Source organism: Schistocerca piceifrons, chromosome 7 (genome assembly GCF_021461385.2).
Source record: "Schistocerca piceifrons isolate TAMUIC-IGC-003096 chromosome 7, iqSchPice1.1, whole genome shotgun sequence".
Taxonomy (NCBI): domain Eukaryota; kingdom Metazoa; phylum Arthropoda; class Insecta; order Orthoptera; family Acrididae; genus Schistocerca; species Schistocerca piceifrons.
The window spans coordinates 76,117,018-76,124,343 of NC_060144.1; positions in this window are offsets into that span (position 1 = coordinate 76,117,018).

Sequence of the window (7,326 nt, forward strand, 5' to 3'; positions counted from 1 at the left end):
CTAAATTTGCTCACTTTCATGGCAGGTCAGCAACAGTAATTCAGTTCGACTGGTCTGAACGTTGACACAGACCGTTTTGCGGCCGAATGAGCATAATATTTTGCTAATTCGTAACCATCTGGGGTACTTTGTCTTTCTAAAACAGTTATGTTATCTCGATCAGCTGAAACTCATTTTTATTGTACAGTTCATACTAATTAGCGTTTCTTCTTTCATTTATATCTTACATTTACGTGTTGTGTTTAACACAATAATCAGCATTAATATAGTCTTACACATGATTGCTAACAGTCTGACGAAATTCAGATAGTTTTTCAGTTTCTCGCCTGCGCATAGTATGTTGGTAACACTTCGTCACCTCGCCTGTTATGCTGTGTATCAGACTTTAAAGCTGTGCGGATCAGCATAACGAAAAGGCGAGGGGTCTCACTCGTTTTGTCCACGACTGCACAAAGTCCACAGTGCCACAAATTTGAACTTTCTGTCTCGGCGTAAGATGAACGTATATGTCTACTAAATCACATACTCTGATTACGAAAATGAAGTTCCATCACGTACCACTAATTCTGGAAAAGATACATCACATATATCATTTTCGGGAAACTTTGAAACGACTTAGTAACAGTACAGGAGGAATCTGGTAATTGATTAATATACAGATCATGTACGAAAAGCAACTGTTTGTATTCCGAAACAAAAAATATTTTCAAAATAGTACAAAAAAGCTGAATAAAGCTGGAAATGTACTTATAAAATAGAAAGGTTTCCAGGTTATTTTCCATTTGTCGGTAGATGGTGAAATTCTTCTGGGAGTGTAAAGCAGTAATTCGCCAGAAGGTTTAGTGACCATCTTCCCTTATATTGTCTTTCCATGGCAGCGATATCTTGGTGAAATCGCTCACCTTATTTGTCACTCGTATCTCCAAGATTAGATGGGGAGAATTCAAATGGGAATGAAGGAAATTTAATTTCAGAGACGTATTGCATCCCGCGGCCTTGTAACAGTCCAGCACGTGTTCCGTCGGTTCCCTGTAATTCTCAGGCATTACGGTCCCCAAGAAAAAGTAGCATCCATCTTCTAAAGCAAATGAAGCTGACTTCTCAATATCGGTCAGCAACTGATCGAAGGTAATAACTTTCGTCAAGTCACATGTCTGAGATCCAACGAAAATTCTTCTTTAATTTTTGCACTAATAATCGCAGGAAATTTAGATAGTAAAAACTGAAAACCCTGATCATCTTTGTCCACTGCTTTCACAAAAAAATTTATAAAACTCAATTTCAGGTGTAGTGGTGGTAACAGCACACTGTCTTTGTCAGCAAGAGGTTCATGCGATACGTTTTTTCACCAGGACTGGAAACTTCTCTCAAAACCCACTCTCTGACTACATAATAGTTTTCCTTGCCCTACTATACCAATGACACAAGAAATAGCACTATTTTATGTAACCAGTCTGCATTCCCAGAAGTAGTTCCAGAACTTTGAGATCACCACAGATTTTCCATTTCTGATTCGAACAGTCAACATACTTCAGGAGTAGCGTCATGTTCTTGTAGGTTTTCTTTGACTGAACGGAATGGGCCACTGGTATCAAAGGTTCCTCGTTATCGTTAGGTAAGAGAACAGCTTTGAGACTACTCTTTGAGGAATGTACAAATAGGCGTCATTCTTCCGGCTTGTGTCTCATCTGAAATTTTGTAAGCAGCCCATTTATGTCATTACAATATACCAAACTCTCTGTCATTGCGAAAAAAAGTGGCAAGACCAAGCTGTCGTTTACGGAATGTACTAGAAGTGTTTGATTCTTACAGGTTCTTTTCTTGAATGCGAGATCCAAGTAAATCTCTTTGTTTCTTTGAAAAATTTAGATTTCTTACAGTATCGTTCCATTCTACCTGTGACAACGGTTGTGTTTGTGGCTGTGCTACAGATGGCGCGCACTCGAAATCTTGATTACCTGTTTGTTGGTTTCTCATTACCATGGCTTGTTTCATCTTCCAGTTTCCATTCCGCTAGCGGTTTTGGAACTGGGAGAATATCAGAATACGGAACTTGGTGAATTGCAGATTCTAGATTTGGATAAGAAACTGTGTGCTTTGACTTACTTATGATTTCTTTTACTTTCGATAAGTAAAAGTAGCAAGCTGTAATATGGTCTCTATGTACCCTCCACAGCTTTGGTCCGGCAAATGGAGTGGATGGGTGGGTTCAACGCAACCAGCAAATAGCGGGAGCAACGTGATCAACAGTTCTGTGGTGCTCAACACTTACCCTCATCTACTTTTGATTCAAAATGAAACTCGTATTCCTTTTTGACAGTCGGTGAAATGGGATGTATTTGAGACTTAGTCGTAAAGTCGTTACACACATAACAGAAAAGATCTGGTGAATTACCACGCTTCTTACACATCACTGAGTATTAAAAACACGCAAACACGCGCAAGAAATGCCCTTCACGTTACCGGTTGTACAAACGTCAACAATCGATACTGTGTGATATAGTGAGACAGTCGATGGTCGACAGTCGATTGACTGCTTAAACTGCAACTTACGTTTATCTGTTCCAAGTGGCTATCTGTCCCCATCCTCTCTACTCCCACCACTAGGGGAATAATATTTCTAAAATAACATAATGCGATAAGCGCTGTGACAACATAAATAACGCAGCCGGGTGCAGATAAAATTGCGTTTCCAGAGGAAACTTTAGCTGATGGCGAATAATGACTTTCACCCTTGTCATCAGGGCACTGGACTGTATAACAACCGCACATTTTTTTCTGTAGAAAATTTCATGGTCGCACTGCGTTCTCTGCAGCGACACAACTGTCTCAAACATGGGCCATGTTAATGGGGCAGGCACCTTATTTGAGAAGGAATTGGACAGGCAATTGTATTTGCCACACCGTTATGACGTATAAGAACTTATTTTAAAAAGTGTACTTGTTTGTAAGGTACATGGCGTAACAAGCAGTCCTGAAATATCAATTTTTAAACATCTGAGAGAAATCTGGAAAAGTCTCAGTGTCAGTAATTTTCACACATGCAAAAGGACTATGAATTTGTTTTTTATTGAGTCAGAAATTACGAAGATATTATACTTATGAAACCCAATTAGATAAACAAGCAGTTAGGTATCTTGAAGTACTAGAGCTCTGTGCAATATTTTTGGCAGGAGTAAGAAACTGAAAATAATGAAAATATACCCTCCTGGAACAATGCATGACAAAAGCAATTTATCGCTTAAAATATTACTGGTGAGATGAAAACTTAAAATATGCATTGAATATAAAAGTAAATTGAGAGATGTCTCTCTTTTAATTGTGTTTATGTCCAAGTGTGGCTTCAGTGCAGGGGAGCTGTAAAAGCTTCTCATCTTGACCTTGTAAGGTGTCAGGCAAATCCAACACCTTCCATGAAAATCCTGACATGATAAATAAATCCGGCAGTATGTCACATAGCTCCGAATAAATCCTGACATTAAATTAACCAAAGTAATACGATCAACGAGTGAGCAAATGGAATACCACAGACTAACACAAGAACGCCTAAATGCATGTCATACCTTCCCACCGTGAAACAGACGCAGTTCTGAGGGAAGGAAGGAGAACAGAAGCCGAGAGCAGAACTGTGTTAAGCTAGAAGGCCCTACGATAAGGGACGGACACCCACGTATCCAGCCAACCACCAGGACCACCCCCCCCACCCCATGTTAAAAGATAGAGCCCTCCAGAAGAACAGTATAGATCTTACGATAACACTAAAAGGGCCACACCAGCTGCAAGTTTTAGCGTGAGACTTTTTCGCGTCTCTGTTACATTGCGAACGTTAAATACATTGCCCCACCACGAAAAGTAACCGCCAGACCACCCCCCAGCCCATGTTAAAAGATAGAGCCCTCCAGAATAACAGTATAGATCTTACGATAACACTAAAAGGGCCACACCAGCTGCAAGTTTTAGCGTGAGATTTTTTCGCGTCTCTGTTACGTTGCAAACGTTAAAAACATTGCCCCACCACGAAAAGTATAACGTTTCTCATTGGATAGACAGAATTTTTGTAGGCGGAGCTTAAGGTTAACATTGAGACCCTGATTGGTCAGATGAAAACACAGCCAGATAGTTTTTTTTTTCAAACCAACTTCTGTAAATTGTAGTAAGGAGAAGTTAGGAGAGAGTTGCTTCAGAGACGGCGAGGTGCGTGGAGCTGTGCCGCCTGCCGTCCCCTGACGAACACCGACAAGGTAATGAACGCATGCGATGCCGCATTTTTGAGCGCATAAGGCTTCACTCAGAACTGCAGAAGTCTCATCTGTTACATCCCCTTTTTACGTAATACTAGCGTCGATCGTCAATTAAATCTCATGGTATTCACATTTGCTACGTAAGTTAAAATCTGAAACGCGATGATTTTTCTGTGATATAATTATTGAGAAGCCACATCAGCCACTGTAATTTACGACAAGTTAGATAAGTAATTAAAGATAATTGAGGGTCACTGTAGACCATTTTGATAGTTTTCCCTTTTGTGAAACTTAATTTAAACCTAGATTATAGATATGATATGGCATAGGTCATCCTTCGTTCCGCTGTAGAACTTGGAAACCCACTCAGGGAATATTCGTTCACATTTTTGTTGAACGCAGTTGGTTTTTATCATCCTGTATTAAAATATTTCCTTTTATCAATAGTTCAATTTATAAACAAAGTTTTGTGAGTAGAATAAAATTTCCAGTGGTAAACTTAACTGCTTTTTCGACGTTATTTTACCAGATAACTAAAAATAGGAAAGCCTTGAACCCCTTCCACTAAATTTAGTTAGTATTAAGATTCTTTTACAGGGAGTGCAGTGGAGCTGACGCTGAAATCATTAAGTATTTGGTTATATCATCGCTAGTCTCACTGAACTCTTCTGAAATCTACATGTCATGTGTGGTCTGGCGTCTCCTTACCAGCAACAGGTTCCAGGTTCAAACTAGTCAATTCCCTAAAAAACACGCTCAGAGCGTCGTTGCGCGAAAGTGGTAGGGAGACACGACTTAGAACAAACAGACACCACGCAGAATGTTAGAACCTCTGTTCCTTGTTCGTAAAATATATCAAATCATATGAAGGGACAGATTCAATATTTTACAAGCAGTATAATGAAAGTTAGTTGTTATCTGATATATTTATCGGAACAGCTGTCTCTCTTATTGCTCTCCGATGATGAAGTACGCGTGAAAACCAAAATCAAAATGACAGCAAATGTAGACAGAGACAATATAGAAATGGAAGAGAGACACATTTCTTTTTTTGGAGAATTAGATGGAATATTATGTCGTAAATTTAATATTATTCTGGTTACCATTTGATACTGGTTTTCTTTCGTTAATTAACAACTCCTGATTCACTCTCATCTTCATTTCAGAGAAATTGTTAGTCAGTTTAATGTCTTGCTTGAAAGTTACAGGCACTAGTTTTAGTGACGATTGCCCTTCACATAGACGTGCAGCACTTCATATTTATCCGCTAAAAGGCCAGTTAAAAGATGTTTAAGATTCTGCTGAAGCGCATGTTAAAAATTGCAAGATTTTCACGTTCTATATTGACCATAGATGAGAGGCAAAAGGAATTTCTGCTGCATTGTGATCAAGAACATCAAATACCATACCAGGATTGCAAGAAAAGCACTCCGTCTTCAGGCCACTAGTGGCCCAACGGGATCATTAGAACGCCGTGTCATCCTCAGCTGAGGATGCGGATAGGAGGGACATGTGGTCAGCACACTGCTCTCCCAGTTTTCTTTGACCGGAGCCGCTACTATGCGGTAGAGTAGCTCCTCAATTGGCATCACGAGGCTGAGTGCACCCCGAAAAATGGCAACAGCGCATGGGGGCCTGGATGGTTACCCATCCAACTGCCGGCCACACCCGACAGCGCTTAACTTCTGTGAACTCACGGGAACCTGTGTATCCACTGCGGCAAGGCCGTTACCTGGATTTCAAGAAAGAAACAGCGGAAAATAAATATTCTGAGGAATAATAAACGTATTCTCGAAAGTAAAAATGTCTTTAATTTTGATTCTATCCAGTCATCAATAACTTTCCCGTTGACATTGAAACGTCCCCTTGGAAAAACTTATGAATGACTGTGCTGATACACCTCTTACATTATTTGAGTTTCAAACAGCTGAGCAGAACTGAACGTACTCAAGACATTTCGCTCTTTACCTATTCTGATCAACACTAAACTGACACACAATATATTTAGCGCAACGCAATCTTTCAAAACTCCCTACAAAAGAATAGCCCTGACTAACAATAACCTATGCCTTTCATTAATCACTTACCTCACAAAAATCTTCGTTACTCGGACTACTGCAATACAGCGAGCGCCAATACTGCCAGCTAAATAAAAGATTCTAACTACTAATAGGCATAGTCAGCAAATGAAAGATTTTGATAGAGAAAAAACAATGTATTTACCTTAATATTGTTCAAAAGTCATTAAATATATATATATATATATATATATATATATATATATATATATATATATATATATATATATATCAGCTCATGACATCCAGTCTTACAAATTTACTCTTTCTGATGGACACACGTCCAGATCGTCGGCTCTCAAGATTCCGCCATTTCTCTCCGCACATCCACCACTGCTGGCGGCTCACCTCCAACTGCGCACCACTACGCGCAGTTAACATCCAACTGCCCAACACTACAATAGCAAATTCCAACAATGCAAACCAGCCACAGACTGCACACAGCACAGTCAGTGATATTCATACAGAGTGCTAGGTGACGTTACCAACATAAAAATCTAAACAGCCTTCTTACAACAGAAAACTTCAAAAACCTAAAATTCCCAATATTACAATTTGTCGGTCTAGTCACCGCAGGCTAATGTTATCATATACACTGCTGGCCACCGTAAATGCAACACCAAGAAAGACAAGAGGTAGCACAACAAAATTTATCTTGTAGATAACATGTTGACCAAGTATCAAATGATTACGTTTACAGACGTCTGTGACACGTGGTTCCTGCCAGAATCAGTAGCTAGAGTAGCCGCCATTGTTGGAGATCACCGCTGCCACACGTCTCGGCATTGAGTCAAAGAGACGTTGGATGTGTTCCTGGGGTACAGCAGCCCAAGCAGCTTCCACACGTTGCCAAAGATCATCTGGTGTGGCAGCTGGGGATGTAATCTGGGTCACTCGTTGAGCAACCATGGACCACATGTTTTCTATCGGCGAAAGATCCGGAGAGCGAGCCGGTCAGGGAATCAATTCAATCTGGTTATTGACGAAGAACCTTTGGACAATGCGTA